Source organism: Cydia fagiglandana, chromosome 17, assembly GCF_963556715.1.
Source record: "Cydia fagiglandana chromosome 17, ilCydFagi1.1, whole genome shotgun sequence".
Lineage (NCBI taxonomy): Eukaryota > Metazoa > Arthropoda > Insecta > Lepidoptera > Tortricidae > Cydia > Cydia fagiglandana.
The window spans coordinates 3300067-3317614 of NC_085948.1; the positions used below are offsets into that span (position 1 = coordinate 3300067).

A 17548-nucleotide genomic window follows, 5' to 3' on the forward strand; every position below is an offset into this window, starting at 1 on the left:
CTCAGATGCTGAATAATTGCATTCCCTTTCTGACAGCTTCCTGCTAGTGTATGCTATAGGTGTTTCCATGCCATCGATAACCTGGATTAAAACACTTCCTGTGCCCTTGCTGGACGCATCACACTGTACTGAGAACGGCTTCGTAAAGTCCGGTACCCTTAGTACTGGAGTAGAGGTCAGAGCAGTTTTCAAGTTAAGAAACGCTTGCTCAGCTTCTTTGTTCCATAAGATTTGCTTGCCCTTTTTTCCTCCCTTCGTGAGGTCATGCAATGGCGCAGCTACAATGGCAAAATTCGGAACAAAGCGGCGATACCAACTGGCGAGCCCTATAAACCGTTTTAACTCGGTATAAGTGACTGGCCTTGGATAATCCACAATGGCTTTCACCTTTTCCGGGTCTGTCCTTAACCCCTTCCTGTCTACAATGTAACCCAAATACTTTAAAGATGGTCTTGCAAAAACACACTTTTCCAAATTTACGGTAAGACCCGCCTCTCTTAACTTTTCTTTCACAAAACGCAACGAGGACAAATGATCCTCAAAATTACTACTGGATATTACTATGTCATCTAAATAGGTGAACACCTTTCCCTCAAACTCCGGAGGAAACAAGCGGTCCATTAGTCGCTGTTGCGTTTGTGACGCGTTAGTAAGCCCAAAAGGCATGACCTTGAATTGGTAGAGTCCCTTCTCTGCCAGACCGAAGGCAGTTTTTTCTTTACTTGATTGCTCGAGTGGTATTTGCCAAAATGCCGACCGTAAATCAATGGTCGATAAGAATTGGGCATTCTTCAAACTATCTAGAATAGTCGTCACTCTAGGTAGTGGGTATGAGTCTTTTACGGTCACTTTGTTCAAATGACGGCTGTCCAAGCATAACCGGTTCTTACCAGATGCCTTCTTGACTAATAAGATAGGTGAACGCCATGAGCTAAATGAAGGCTCAATAACATCGTTATCAAGCATTTCTTCAATCTCTTTCTCTAGTTCTCGCATTATAGGTGGAGCAAAGGGATACTGCCGCTGGCTGGTGGGTAAATTACTACCTGTATCAATCCTATGCTCAATCAATGAAGTCCTACCTAAACCTTTACCTATTTCATTACGCATCTCCTCCACCAACGTGTTTAACCGACTTTCTTCACGAGAAATAATGGGAAGCTTTACATTTATCTCCGAAACATCGCTGATCGATTTTCCCGTCTGAACCGTCAAATTAAAGGCATCCCAGAAACTCATTCCCAAAATTATGTCATGCTTTGACTGCTCCCATAAGTAGAAGGGAACCACCCTATAATCGCCGTTAAATTGAATAGGTAAATGGAAAACAATGTCCACTAAGTGGTGCGTATTGTCAGCCGTCGATATGCGATGATTCTGTGCTTTTCGCCCGGTCACCCCAAAGTTTGACAGTATTTTACTGAAATTCGGTGATATCACCGAGATCATAGCACCACAATCCAAAAAACCTACGAATGGCTGATTCAATATTTTAAATTCCGCGTATAATCGTCGGTCCCCCTTATTTCGCTGTATACTACAGATTTCTCCAGTTTCAAAAAACCTGGAAATAGTAGACAGCCATTGCTGCCAGTCATCAGACACGGAATGACTTAATTTTTCGGGGTCTGATTGGCAGGCATCGACTCCGACTTCTCGTTTCCCTCTCCCGACTTGCTGCATACGGTCAATTTCTGAACACGATTTTTTTTCTGTCCGTGATGAAAATCGCGGGTTAGCATCAAATAATACTTACCATTTTTTTTTTACATAAAGAAGCCACACTTTCACACCGGGTTCCATGTGAATTCACTGATTAATTGGTTTTTAGAGTACACTTAAAAATACCTAAAGGCTCAAATTACTACTCCCGTGCCCTGTCCGGAATCTACTTTTGAGCATAATGAAAAATCCTACGAAAAATTCTACATTAGTATCACTAATTTAGTGTCAAATACTTAAACTAGATGATATTTACTATCACTGAGCACATACACTATTAACTTCATTGTGGTAAATAACTCGTGATCGAAGTTTAAATTTTGTCCGAGCGCGCGAGTAAAATTTCGTCGGCAAAACTCAAAGGGCTCTCACAGCCGACGTCTGTATCTGAACCGCCTCGTGTCCCGCCTCACCTGTACTGGCAGTATTCGGCTAATTCTCAAATCAAGCGGATGTACGTCAAGCCGCGGCGTGTTCGAGCAAATCGCATAAGTATTTCGGAATCCGGGTGGGCGACAATTTTTTTCTAATTTCTATGCCCCTTATAAATTTTATTCCCACATAGCTTTTCAAAAACAATTGTCATATTTAGGAGCCCTTTATGTATCTTTATGTAAGCGATAACATAACAGTTTGGTTAAACACGATTTAAATTTTTGGCGAATTTTTTTATTACGAATTCAAATTTCCGTGCCCTAATTCCCATAGAATATTTACCTAAAACAGCTGATTAAGTGGCACGGGAATTAGAAAGTATTACATTTATTGTCAACAAATTTTTAATTGGGGGCACTGTAAGTTAATTGGCAATGTTTACGTCATATTATTATTACATATATATATTGGCATTGAATATATATTATATGTAATAATAATATAACGTATATCTTTCTATTTTACATTTAAGGAAATCTCAGAGAATGCACAAAAATCTATGAACGGTTTTTTAGTATAAGTACTATAGTACATACTTACAGGGTGGACCCGAATAACCCGGGCAATTTTAAAACGTAAGGTAAGATGGGGTAAGACGACACTGGGGTAAGACTATCACTTGTATGGAATCCTCGTACTGTTAGTCTTGCGCCACCTTACCTTATTCATTTATCATATTATAATATTAAAATATTATATAAACATAAAACTATTTTTGGAATTATTACATATTATAATACCCGTACCTAAGGTTACATGAAACAAAATGAATCAAATTTACAATGGTTTTATTTTGTAAATTTGACAGCTGACAGCGTAAGCCGTATAAATTTTAAATATCTGGGAGACCGAGCTTTGCTCGGAAAACATATACCTACCTAAAAACTCAAAAATGCGCGTTTTCCCAGAGACACCTAGCTAGATCGATTTTTCATCCCAGAAAACGCCCATATATGATCAAATTTCATCGAAATCGTTAGAGCTGTTTCCGCGATCCCCGAAATATATACAAGAATTGCTCGTTTGATAGATTAGTTGTTATAAATTAGCTTTTCTAATAGGTACAAGAAAAATTAAATATATCCTATTCTTACTATATTATAAATGCGAAAGTATCTCTGTCTGTCTGTCTGTTATCTCGTCACGCTTAAGCCGCTGAAACAATATCATCTTGATAATACATATTTGGCATGGAGATAGTTTGAGGCCTGAAGAAGGACAAAGGATCTGGGGGCACGGCCGTGCCACTGCCAAGTCGAGCAAAACAAAGTGGCACGGCCGTACCATCAAATCTCAATAACATTCTATCTAAATAACATTTAATTGGAGCATGTAGTCTAAGAATTAATACACTTTAAAATCCCTTAGTTTTGTCACTGGCACAATCACTCTCAATCAATATTATTTTAAGGTACTTCTAGCATACCCACAAGTTCCAAATTGGAAACGTAATTAGGTTTTAGCTTTTTAAGACAATAAAAATCTAATAATACTGCAATATTAGTCACGTTCTAAAGATAACTGCATAATTAAGTTTGTAATCCTATAGAAATATGCGATAACAACGTTACCTTTTAGTTCTTACAATTAGTAGGGAAAGTAAAGGTACACTACGATGGACGATGTGAGTATGAATAAAGATGTATTATGATATGTGTATACATAGTATCAGTATGTTATGGGTATGTTTACCCGAAAAGAAGGACAGCCTACAAAAAGAGATGGGATCACTTCAATTCATGTAAAAAGATGCAAATCTCGCAACGCAGTTCTTCTACTCTACTACAAAAAAGTTTTGGGATGTAATGTGAAACCAAGTCGTTTTAGTCAGTGCCAGGGGGTATTTTGTAAGCAAGTTTTTTTTAGCAAGATTATGATATTTTTGAGAAATTACTTAACCAACCTACACTTTGAAGATTTTCCCGCAGGGCAGGGACACCCCGTATACCTATGTGTAAAGTAAGGCGGGGTAAGACTAACTTAGTTTATTTTGATCGGGGCAAGACTAACAGTATGAGAATTCCATACAAGTGATAGTCTTACCCCGGTGATAGTCTTACCCCACCTTACCTCATATGTGTTCAAACAATTTTTTGGGTTATTAATTTATGAAGGCAGCATATTCGATTTCTTCAGATTAACTTACACAATAACTTCTCCTCACTGTGCCCCTATTTATTTCTAAGTATCATTCCCTATAAGACCATATACCAGATCATACACCTTGTACCTATCTACATGCAGATACATAATGACACTTTTTGATGAATAGTTTTGTATGTAAAGGCGGACAAGTTTACGAAACTACTCAAAGTATTGTTTTGAAATATGTACATTTTACTAAGAAAGAGAGATTAGTTGCCATTAAAATAAAGGAAAGGATTAGTCAAATACGTAGTTTTTAGTGTAACATACTTTCGTAGATTTGTCGTTCGAAACTAAAATTAAAGAAGGTAAATATGTCCGATGCCACTTCAGTATGGTTGCAGTATATTATTGTAGATTAAAATATACATAAATAATAGTTTTAAGTACCAAAATAAGTTAAGAAAACAATTCCCGTGCCGTGTTCTAATTTCCGTCCTAGTAAAATCTAATTTCCATGGACACACTAATTCCCGTGCCCTGACCAAAATTTTAAATTTAAATAACTTTTATAGTTTTATGAATATTTTAATCCCATAAGAAAATTAATATTTATTATATTTTTTATCAAATTCTCAGCATATTTTTTTTTGTGTAATGTTGGTATTTCAAAATTCCATGGAAATTAGACAAAAATGCTCGTTTGGTGAAATTGACCCATGTGCATTTCTGAGCGGTGTTACCGAAACGTCCGCATTTGTAACAGAACAATCTCTGTCTTGGCAAATTGCAGTCCCTAAACCTGTGACCCGGGCTCCTGCAATTCCAACATTTCGACTGGGACGATTTACCTTCAACTTTGCTTTCCAAAGCAGCCACGTCTTTGAGCTTACCTTGCCCAACCTCTCCGGACCCTCGGTATGCCAGGTCTTGTTCTAAGGAATTATTATCCTGTATGGGCTCCTTGAAACTCTCGCAACTTATCTTCGTTTTTTCAATGACCCTTAATACGGATGTCAACTCTGCCACCGAACTAAATGTATCACGGCATATCTCCTTTTGATAATACGGTTGAAGGTTTTTCCTAAGAATTACTAACTTCTGAAGTTCAGAAAGTGGAATCGGCAATCTGTTAAACATATTCTGCATCGTCGATACATATATTACTACTCTCTCTTGCTTACTCTGAGTCCTTCGCTTTATTTCTTCCAAGAGCTCGTCCTGGTAATTTGGCATTTGAAACGTGTCGATGAGCAGTTCTACCAATTCCGACCAATTAGATACTGCGTACCTATTAGCCCTAAACCAAATAAGGGCCTCCTCCTCAAATAAGTCTACGGCGTACCGAAACAAATCCACATCATCTGCATTCCGAGCTTCTTTGAGCTCCGCTACTCTCTCCAGAAACGCTTTAATACTAATAGCGCCCCGTCCACTAAATTTAATTCCCCAATCCTTAATAGGCACTAACTTTCTCTTATGGAACTCATAGTCTAGTGTGGACGATCGCTGTAACCCTTGAGAGGAGGAGGGATCTCTCAGGACAGCAGCCTGGCTGCCCGCCTGGACCTCATTAACACTGACGCCAGACTTAAACGTGGCGTGTCTCTTTAGAGTCGGTGCCGTTTCAGACACAACGGTTTTGGTCGTTGCCACTTCTTCGACATGGAGCTGATGTTTTTCTTCACTGGAGCCCGCCTGATCCACGCCTAAACGCTTCAGTATTTTGACTGCCTCCTCACCTAATGACCTATGTAAAAGATCTTTATCCTGCTCCGATATGCCTGCCTCGTCTTCGCTGCTGTCTACCTCTAGGGATCCTAAAGTCGCCATTGCTTCACTAATGTCGTCGAGCAAAGCAGAATGTTTGTCAATGTCTGCGCTTTCCGAAGGTACGACCAATTTAGCGCGGTTAGCGAGGTGTGTTAATCGTGAGTGTATCCTCCTGATCAGTGTACTGTCTGGACTGTGCGATATCTCTGAAATAAGTTTTACTAGTGACGACAGTTTATTTCTACAAATTAGTATTTCTTTACCCGGGTCTTCGAGGCAACCCACGGGAACCTTGATGGCAATAGAAGATTCCCCCGATGCCTCCTGTTTCAGCATCACCCGCAAAAACTTCCGCATCGTCGCCACAGTCTTACAATCCGACACACCCCGGCAGGCCAGCTCAAACTCTAATTCATCTTTATGTAATGCGTTTACATCCATGTTCAAAAAATGTAACTACCAGACGTTACCTATTAAAATATATGTCGCTAACAATAACCAACTATATCCAATCAACTATACCCACCGGGCGCCAATGTGAGGGGTTCAATTCGTGAGAAGTTGATGGACGGAAACAATTGGTACAAGTTAAGCATCTATCGTTTAATTGTAAATTATATCTAACCTAAAGAAGGAAACAGTACAGTCAGCCTAACAATATAAAACAAACTTAACATAAGAAAAGAATATAAACCAGTAGCCGCAAGGTAAAATGCACAGAAACTAGACTTTACCAGAAAAAAAAAACACAATAAAAGTAAAATAAAACTTAAAATACTAAATAAAAAGAAAAGGAAATAAAATAAACATAAAAGTAAAGAAAACAAAAAAATAAAAATAAAAAAAGTAAATTTCAATCTGCCCGGCTGAGTCTCGAACTCGGAACCTCCTGATCCAATGTCAACCGCTTGAGCCACCCGGCCAGAAGCGCTACACAGACTGTGGCGAAATAAGCGATGTGTATCTGCGATGTCGGAAGGCCTCAATCTCGAATTTCCAACTTATTCTTTACAGCATAAACAGCAAAGGGCGTTCCCTAATGCTGCGGACAAAGTGTCGCATGATAAATATTTATTATAAACACTAAATAAAACAAGATAACGTCCTAGACCTAAACACGATCAGTCGCGGATCACTTACCCCGTGACAATTAAACACACTCGCACGCACCACTAGTGCATATTGCCGCAGTTATGCACTGTATGTCCGTAGAATTAATTTATCCTCACAATTTCACGATTTCCGTCTCAATAACGACGGAACATTACAGAGCTCTTTCATTGACCTGCCACTTTTTGTGACGGTCGGACTCGTTTTTCCGCGACACCCTCCATTTCAAAATAAAAATGTTTGCCGTCACTAATTAACCCGTTACCCGCTCATGTTCGCAAATTGCTACTAGATGGCGTTACCAGGGTCATGTATTGGTGATATGAGTTATGACACAGGCATTACACATTTCTGAAAAATTATAACACAAACCTAACCTAACCTACCCTATGCAAAATATTTTCGAAAATACTTTCTGTTTCAGCTGGAGAAAAAATATGCGAAAAGAGATTTATGCGTAATAACATTACATTACGTCAATCAATTATTATGCGATGAGATAGGATCCCGTTTGAAATCACTAGTCTATTGGATAAATAAAGGACGCAAATAAAACAAGTCACGTATAAAAATAATATTTATAATATAGTAAGGACGCTAAGCATCAATAATTTCGTACATCTACCCGCCTCGCCTGTTCCAATGATGCGGTCAATGCCACTGTGCGAAAGGTACAGCATTATTATCATGCGCGTGCGATAGAAATAGAAAGAGGCGGGTAAATGTACGATATTCTTCGTGCATCCTTACTTTAAAACTTATGTTTACTTATTCAATGCGTCGCGCTGCCCAATGAATCCAACGATACTCTCATACAGAGAATACAATCTTCTTCGTACCTGGTTATACAGGCTGACATCTCCATTGGCAGGTACGTAGCTATTATTCCATATCCAGGGCATAATCGGCTGCTCCTCTAGTATTCGGCCTTTGGGTCCGTATGTGATCGTCACTATGTTTAGGATAACTGCGCTTGTGGCTAGCAGTATGTATATACCAACTGTAATTAAAAAGAAACAAGAAATTGTTTGAAAAAACTTTAAAAAAGCTACTCTTTTTTAAGTTTTTTTTGTCAGATTTCGATAAAATTTAGTAAATACATATTATGTACTTATATACATAGTTCCCAATTTTGTACAATATGCTTAAGCGCAATTTCAAATTACGATTAGCTACGTATGGAATTTTCTCAAAGAAAAATTCAATACATTTCTCTTGTTAAAATTCCGAATTTCGTGTTTATTCCACTCAAAACATACCAAGTTTTATGAAAATTTTCGAAAAAAAATCGTCAACTAATGGCATGTCGGCTCATGATTGATAGTTGACACCTCATCAACTAAAATCGGCTCAGTAGTTTTGACACTACTCATGTCAATCGAAAAATGTGTTTAATGTTTTAGTTTACAATTCAAAATGTTTATAACTTACGCACACATGTTGCCAAGCAAACTTTTAAAGTCATTGTATTATTCTATTATTAACTAATTAATTGAAAATAACTAAACATATCACTATAGTTTTAAAACATTCTTTGTAGCCTTGGTAAAAATTGTTCGAATTAAATAAACAAAGTCAAGATTGATTTTGATTTTTTTCAATAATGCCTCCCAAGTTGATTACATTTCTAGTAATAAAAGTAAAATTACCGTAACTGAAATAAAATCTTTGCCGCTTGTAAACTTTCTCCATAAAATAAATGTCTGCGTACTGTACTGCCATGCCACTCATAACAGCCGTAACAACCCCCCATATAACCATTCCAGTCGCAAAATCATCAAAGTGGTAACTAAATGTCAGATGTGTCGTAACAGAGTCCACACAATGTGTCTAGAATTGTTTCGAAACAAAGTGTCGTCGCCGTGTGTACACTTTTCCGTACCAAGGTGTCGACACATTTGTGTGCACTTTGCGTGCGGTTTGCGACTAAATCTGACAGCAAATTTGTGACAGCAAATGTCAATATAAAATACCTCTTGAAAACCAAGGTTTGTCAAACTACTATTAGTGTCTCGTGTGCTCGTAAGTAATTCTAGTAAGTCATCATGGGCGATGCAAATGATAATAATCGACCAAAACCATATAAACACCCAACACCCGTCAACCTTTTACAGAAAAGTTTTTAAAGAAATGCAATAAGCTACTTAGGTCAGCCAACGAATGCTCCAAAAAGTTGTAGAGGGAAATGCTCGGAACACAATTTTTGACTCTGTAACTTGGTTTGGACAAGTTAGGAGGTGAACATATCAAAAGTCCCCGGCCGTAGCCCTTGAGCGGGGGAAGAGAGGGGGCTTTGAAGGTCCCATTTTCCGGTTTTTCGATTATATCTCGGAAACTATGCATCTTAGCGACATGGCCACTTATACAAAATGCAAGTTAATTTAATTTGTTACAAGTTTATTCCGTCAATTTTTTCGATATGTTGAATAGTTTTTGAGATATCCGCTCTTGAAAGTTTATTTAGGGCTCTCAATTTTATCTTGATATATCTACATCAGTGAAGGTGCAAGGCCGTGTATGGTATCGTTTTCGTATAAATCTGGGTTGCTGAATCCATTTAAGGTATCACATTGACACCATTCCACAAAATAAAAAAATATCTTTTTAGGGTTCCGTACCTCAAAAGCAAAAAACGGAATCCTTATAGGATCACTCGTGCGTCTGTATGTCTGTCTGTCTGAATACACAAAATAGTTCTTTACCTATAGATGACAGGAAAACCTATTAGAAATGTGCAGTCAAGCGCGAGTCGGACTTAATGTACGGAACCCTTAATACGCGAGTCCGACTCGCACTTGGCCGGTTTATTTTAAACTCCTCTTGACGCTTAACCGCTGAATCGATTTCGTTGAAATTTGGTATAGAAATAGTTTGCGTCCCGGAACAGGACATAAGATAGATCTTATAACCAAAATCATCTTTTGAAGGTGTGAAAAGTGGCGTAGAAATTTGTACGGGAAATCAATAACCGCTGAACTGATTTATATTAAATTTGGGATGGTCTACATCTTTGATTTAGTTAAAAATGATAAAAAGACATGACTTCAAACCTAAACTTAAACAGTATTAACTTCAAGAAGTCAATTCTGAATTCCTCTCCCTACACCTCATTTCACACCTTTAAAGGATGATTTTTGAGATAACTTATTATGTCCTGTCTCGGGACTCAATATATATGTGTACTAAATTTAAATTAAAACTGTTCAGCAGTTTAAGCGTGAAGAGGAGTTTAAAAGAAAGTATATGTTTTTACTTTGGAATGGTGTCAATGTGATACCATAACTAAATTTGGTACTGCGAATTTATACGAAAACGATACCAAACATGGCCTCGTAGCTTTAATGTTGTAGAAGTCAAAATAAAATTGAGAGCCCTAAATTCTTATTACTTGACCAAACTTGTGTAGAAGGAAAAGGAAAAATAAAAGTCTTCGGCAGGAATATAAGACACAGATATAATTTTTTTTTGCGTTACTATTTCAATCATCAAATATAAACATACCTTGATTATATTATTCTAGTGAGATCCTCACAGATAAACAAAAACATTTACTTAAAAAATTACAAGGTCGAAATGTCACGGAACTTGTGAGAGTAATATGTGAAAAATAAAAACTTTTATGACAAAAAATCTGGACACAATTTAAGAAGCATCCCATTGCGTCGAGGAATCATCTGTATCTTTGCTTATTTCATTACCTCCTCGCTTCTTTTTTTGTCCTTTGTATTCTGTAGCAATTTGTTAGATCTGAAAATAAAGATAACTTGCGTCGTCACGGATGTCGATTTATAGGTTTTAGGGAGTGCAGAATTCGAAAACGATGATCATTTTATAATCCAAGATGGCGGCTACGTATTTTGTCATAAAAGTCGTCATGAATATCGTTTTATAGGTTTTAGGAAGTGCCGATTTCGAAAATGATGACCAGTTTGGAATCCAAGATGTGTGCCGTGCACTTTGTCATAAAAGTCGTCATGGATATCGTTTTATAGGTTTTAGGGAGCGCAGAATTCGAAAATGATGACCATTTTGGATTCCAAGATGTCTGCCGTGCACTTTGTCATATAAGCCGTCATAGATGTTGATTTATAGGTGTTAGGAAGAGCAGATTTCGAAAATGATGACCATGACCAACAAAACGACATCCATGTCGACTTTTAATATAGTGCATGGCCGCCATTTTGGATTCCAAAATGGTCATCATTTTCGAAATCAGGGCCCCCTAAAACCTATAAAACGACACCCATGACAACTTTTATGACATAGTGCATGACCGCCATTTTGGATTCCAAAATGGTCATCATTTTCGAAATCAGGGCCCCCTAAAACCTATAAAACGACACCCATGACAACTTTTATGACATAGTGCATGGCCGCCATTTTGGATTCCAAAATGGCCATCATTTTCGAAATCTGCGTCCCCTAAAACCTATAAAACGACATCCATGACGATTTTTATGACATAGTGCATGGCCGCCATCTTGGAATCCAAAATGGTCATCATTTACTAAATCTGCGCCCCCCAAAACCTATAAAACGATACCCATGACAACTTTTATGACAGTGCATGGCCGCCATTTCAGATTTCAAAATGGTCATCATTTTCTAAATCGGGGCCCCCTAAAACCTATAAAACGACATCCATGACGATTTTTATGACATAGTGCATGGCCGCCATCTTGGAATCCAAAATGGTCATCGTTTTCGAAATCTGCGCCCCCTAAAACCTATAAAACGACACCCATGACGACTTTTATGACATAGTGCATGGCCGCCATCTTGGAATCCAAAATGGTCATCGTTTTCGAAATCTGCGCCCCCTAAAACCTATAAAACGACACCCATGACGACTTTTATGACATAGTTCATGGCCACCATTTTGGAATCCAAAATGGTCATCATTTTGTAAATCTGCGCCCCCCAAAACCTATAAAACGACATCCATGACGACTTTTATGACATAGTGCATGGCCGCCATTTAGGAATCGAAAATGGTTATCGTTTTCGAAATCTGCGCCCCCCAAAACCTATAAAACGACACCCATGACGACTTTTATGACATAGTGCATGGCCGCGATTTTGGATTTCAAAATGGTCATCATTTTCTAAATCGGGGCCCCCTAAAACTCATAAAACGACATCCATGACGACTTTTATGACATAGTGCATGGCCGCCATTTTGGAATCGAAAATGGTTATCATTTTCGAAATCTCCGCCCCCCAAAACCTATAAAACGACACCCATGACGACTTTTATGACATAGTGCATGGCCGCCATTCTGGATTCCAAAATGGTCATCATTTTCGAAAGCGGGGCCCCCTAAAACCTATAAAACGACATCCATGACGACTTTTATGACATAGTGCATGGCCGCCATCTTAGAATCCAAAATGGTCATCGTTTTCGAAATCTGCGCCCCTTAAAACCTATAAAACGACACCCATGACGACTTTTATGACATAGTGCATGGCCGCCATTTTGGATTTAAAAATGGTCATCATTTTCTAAATCGGGGCCCCCTAAAACCTATAAAACGACATCCATGACGACTTTTATGACATAGCGCATGGCCGCCATCTTGGAATCCAAAATGGTCATCATTTTTGAAATCTGCGCCTCCTAAAACCTATAAAACGACACCCATGACGACTTTTATGGCATAGTGCATGGCCGCCATTTTGGATTCCAAAATGGTCATCATTTTCAAAATTGGGGCCCCCTAAAACGTATAAAACGACATCCATGACGACTTTTATGACACAGTGCATGGCCGCCATTTTGGATTCCAAAATGGTCATCATTTTCGAAATCGGCACTCCCTAAAACCTATAAATCGACACCCATCTCGACTTTTATGACAAAGTGTTTGGCTACCATCTGCATGCAAGACATTTCTATTATTTTTACGTACAAAAATGGCCCCCTGTCAACTTCCAACCGAGATTTAATCGATAATTTATTCGATTAATGTTCAGATTCATTCAAATTCAATCTATGTTAGGTCGACTAACCTAATCGTGATTAAAATTTGAGGATTAACTTTTTTTATTCCATTAATTAGCGCCACTTGCACCATTCCACTAACCCGGGGTTAACTGGTTAAACCTGGAGTTACCATGGTTACCAGTACAATTTGATACTGGGTTAACGGTTTAACCGCTTAACCCAGGGTTAGTGGGACGGTGCAAGTGGGCCTTAGTCGAATAAACAGTTAATCTATTAAGTCCCATCTCTGACCACGTCATTTTTACACTTTGAGAATATCTGAAAACAAATGAACACAAGGAGCCATTTTGCAAATCGAGTAACTTTGTTATTACTTTTGACAGCGCGTGTCATGTGTCTACACAGAGTCGACACAAAGTCGAAACATTTGCGACTACTTTGTGACTGCAATATTTCGCAGCCTTAAACCATATTTATACATCATAATTAACAAGTTTCGTAGTATGTAAAGCGTTATTTCTGTTATCTAAGTATAGTATACGCATCGAAGTACTAAAAATGCATCAAATAATATATTTATGAACACAAGCACTGAGAAGTAAACAATTTCATTTCCGGCTAAACTAAAACAATGTGGTGGCGCGTTGATTATATTACACTTAGTTTATCAAATCACTCGAGCAGTTTAATTCTCCATAATAATTTAAGTCCTATTGTAATATAAATGCAAACAATATATAATTACGTCTTGTAATCCGTTTTAGAGATGGCGTATTAATGTCACTTATTTTTATTTAACTATTTTTCCATCTGACAGTTTCCATTTGACAGGAACAAAATGAACGAATGAACGAATGATTTTGGCATAAAGTAGTCGCAAACTAGTAACAATGTGTGCACACGGCGACCACACTTTATGTCACTTTGTGTCATGTGTCGACCCTTCCCCATTTCTGGTAACTGTGTCGACACGGCGACGACTCTGCGACTGGAATTGTGACCGAAACAGACGGTGTCGACACAAGATGTGTCTACACCGCGTCGTAACGGCGACTGGAAATGGTTGTATGGGCCGTTATTATTTTTTTGCATGTAAAAATCGTTTATTCACATACAAGATATATACAGTGGTACTACTAAACGAAATTAACAACTAGCTGATACGTTGTGCGTGGTAGCCGCCAGCTCTTCGGTCACCAGTTACGACAACCAGACGCTTCGCGATTTCTGCGAACTACTTGTGCGCGCTGGGATCCCATGGATATATACATACCAAATGTCTAGTGGTACAAAATAGAACCTACTCTCCACCGAGGCTCTTATATTAATTATTTTTAATATTAAAAAAATATAGTTTTGCTGAGTTGTTAGATACTGTTCTGCAGCTGCATTGTAATACAAGTATGCTTAAACTGCAGAATAAAGACTTACAAATATATTAATTTTGGTTATTAGTATGGTGTTATGAATGAATGTGGGTTAACACATTTTTGCTAATCACCATCCTAGTACTTATTTCCAGTTGTTCTTACTGGCTTTTTAAATGGCGACATGGACAACTTATTGAAAAAGTTCGCAACTAAGGCCCACGTGCACCATCCCACTAACCCGGGGTTAAGCGGTTAAACCTAATAACCAAATGTCAAATTGTACTGGTAACCATGGTAAATCCGGATTTAACCGGTTATCCCCGGGTTAGTAGAATGGTGCAAGTGGGCCTAAGTAAAATAATACATTCCCTGCATGTCGAGCTTATATTTCGCTACTACTGTCTGGCCCTGACATAAATCATGTTTGTAAAGAAAAAACCGGGCAAGTGCGAGTCGGACTCGCGCACGAAGGGTTCCGTACCATAATGCAAAAAAAAAACAAAAAAAAAGCAAAAAAAAAACGGTCACCCATCCAAGTACTGACCACTCCCGACGTTGCTTAACTTTGGTCAAAAATCACGTTTGTTGTATGGGAGCCCCATTTAAATCTTTATTTTATTCTGTTTTTAGTATTTGTTGTTATAGCGGCAACAGAAATCCATCATCTGTGAAAATTTCAACTGTCTAGCTATCATGGTTTGTGAGATACAGCCTGGTGACGGACGGACGGACGGACGGACGGACGGACGGACGGACGGATGGACGGACGGACAGCGAAGTCTTAGTAATAGGGTCCCGTTTTACGCTTTGGGTACGGAACCCTAAAAAACTACAAGAAAATGCCATTAGCACCCAAGGCCGGTAACTGAAAGCATTTCTTTATTTGGCTGAAGTTCCATGAAATATTATTATTATATAAAAACATCAGCTTGTTGACTCATGCTTTCTTCTATTCGTCTTGTTAATTATTAAGAACTAAGACTTGGTATTAAGTCTTAAGTTATGTATAACACAAATCAAAATAAATGATACTAAGATTAAGAGCTTTAAAACAACATATAGGTATCTCAACAGTATAAATCTATGGGACATTTCCCATACAGTGCCCATTATTTATAATTGCTACATGCTTGCTGCGAAAGTTCTAATTTCTCCTAATGACGGTTTTCCCAGCCAAACATTTTATGTGCCGGTCTTCCCTACATTTGCTTTAATATTTTTAAAATTTAAAGGGCTATAAATATACTGTAAAACGTTGTACGATACATGTGCGAATAGGTAATTCGCAACTCATGTCGATTTAAATACCGGTCGTGTTTTGATTTATTCACTTTTTGCACTTGTATCGCAGGGTATTGTTTCCCAAATAGTTTTAAGCCATAATGTATTGTTTGTCCGAATTTTCGTTAGTCATAATTGGTTTTTCTCAGAAACGCGTAACTTTTCAGGATTGCCATAAAACAAACCTAACCTAACCTATCCTATCTATAGAATAACCTTACGAAAATCCTGAAAAGTTAACGGTTTCAGTTTTATGACTAACTATAATATAATAACGTTACATTATAAAACTTTATGGGAAACAAAGGGACCCCTGTATCCGCAATGTACTATAACTGCATCAAAGCCGCAATTGGATTTAATTTTTATTTTTTTTTAAGGGTCACTTGCCCGGAGTTAACCTGTCAAACAGTTAACCCAGTGTCAAATTATACTGGTACATGGTAACTCCAGGTGTAACCGGTTAACCCCAGGTTAGTGGGATGGTGCAAGTGGCACCAGGCGTGGCTCACTCCGCGATTTCGTCGCTTTGCTACAGGTAGTTAAAAGTACATCCGTTCCACCCCAATTTTGGGGTAAGCCATAAGCCGCGCGTGGCGCTGTCGCAACCTAGCGGCCATATCTGTGCTGATCGTAACAGACGCGTTTTGTTAGAGAGTCTTCTGTACCGAGTACTATTATTTATTCTGTGGTGGCACTAAGGTGAGTAATAAAAAATCTAAAGTAAACTGGCATCCGTGGATCGCGAAACTTTTTAATTAACCTAATACTGGGAGTGGATTCCTTCAACGAACTTCATTTGAAAGATATTTTAATCCTTTTTTCTTTTTTAATGAAGCACGTGATGAATTAGGAGAGCTTAATTAAATTTCTTTAAGCTCGTTTTTCTTTTCAGCAATGCGATTTAAAAAATGTATGGAATTTGTTTTTTTTGCTCGAAACTTTTATAATAATTACAATGCAAAAATCGGATTTTCATGCGGTTTTCACCTATCAATAGAGTGATTCTTGAGGAAATATCCAGAGAGGAAAATGGTTACTACGTTTGTATAGAGAAGCGGTCATCCCCTTTCCTCTTATGCCTCTTCTATATAAAGTTATCAAATTTAATTTAATATATTTCATGAAATTGTCTGTTTTTATACAGTGTGGAAAGATAAGTCGGGCCCTGGAGGGAAACTACCTTAAATCCTTAAGCTGGCTCATTTTACTTAAAGGAGACATTCCTTTATTTTTAAAAAGTCGCCATCAGATATATCGGAGCGGCCAAGGTGCTCAAAAATATCTGAACACGCACTTTAACGCCTTGACAATAGAGGCGTGTTCAGATATTTGTGAGAGCCTTGACATATTTGATGGCGACTGTACATATATAAGTACCTATAATATCTATAGGTAATTATCACACAGATAATGTCTAAATATTTTAAAAGTCCGTGTACATTTAAAAGCTCTCTGTATAACAGCTCACGAGACGCTTAACGCCACGGCCATTTGTCCACATAGCCTGTAATTTGGAACAACTTACTTCGTCGCTTGAGCAGTACTAGGAATGGCTTTTACTGGGAACTTAAGGGGAATCATGCCTTCAATGCTCATGGGTATACAAACATACGTTTTATTTATTTATTTACTTATTAGGTATTTAAAATACTATAGGTAAGACAAAATTATGCGTGATTTTGTAAACCTTTTTGTATAAATTAAGATAAATGTAAGGAAAAATAAAAAACTTTATACGACAAACTACTACAGTAGGTAAAGTAAATACCTATGTTTGGGATAATCATAATACACAAAATGACCTTTTCCCGGTGTAAGCAAA

The 17548-nt window shown here is 37.9% G+C and overlaps 2 long non-coding RNA genes across 2 annotated transcripts in view; both read left to right on the forward strand.

Annotated features, from left to right (window-relative positions):
• LOC134673004 (uncharacterized) overlaps positions 1–17548 on the forward strand; it is a 503466-nt gene that overhangs the window by 380870 nt on the left and 105048 nt on the right. The window lies entirely within an intron of this gene.
• LOC134673003 (uncharacterized) overlaps positions 1–17548 on the forward strand; it is a 95421-nt gene that overhangs the window by 22945 nt on the left and 54928 nt on the right. The window lies entirely within an intron of this gene.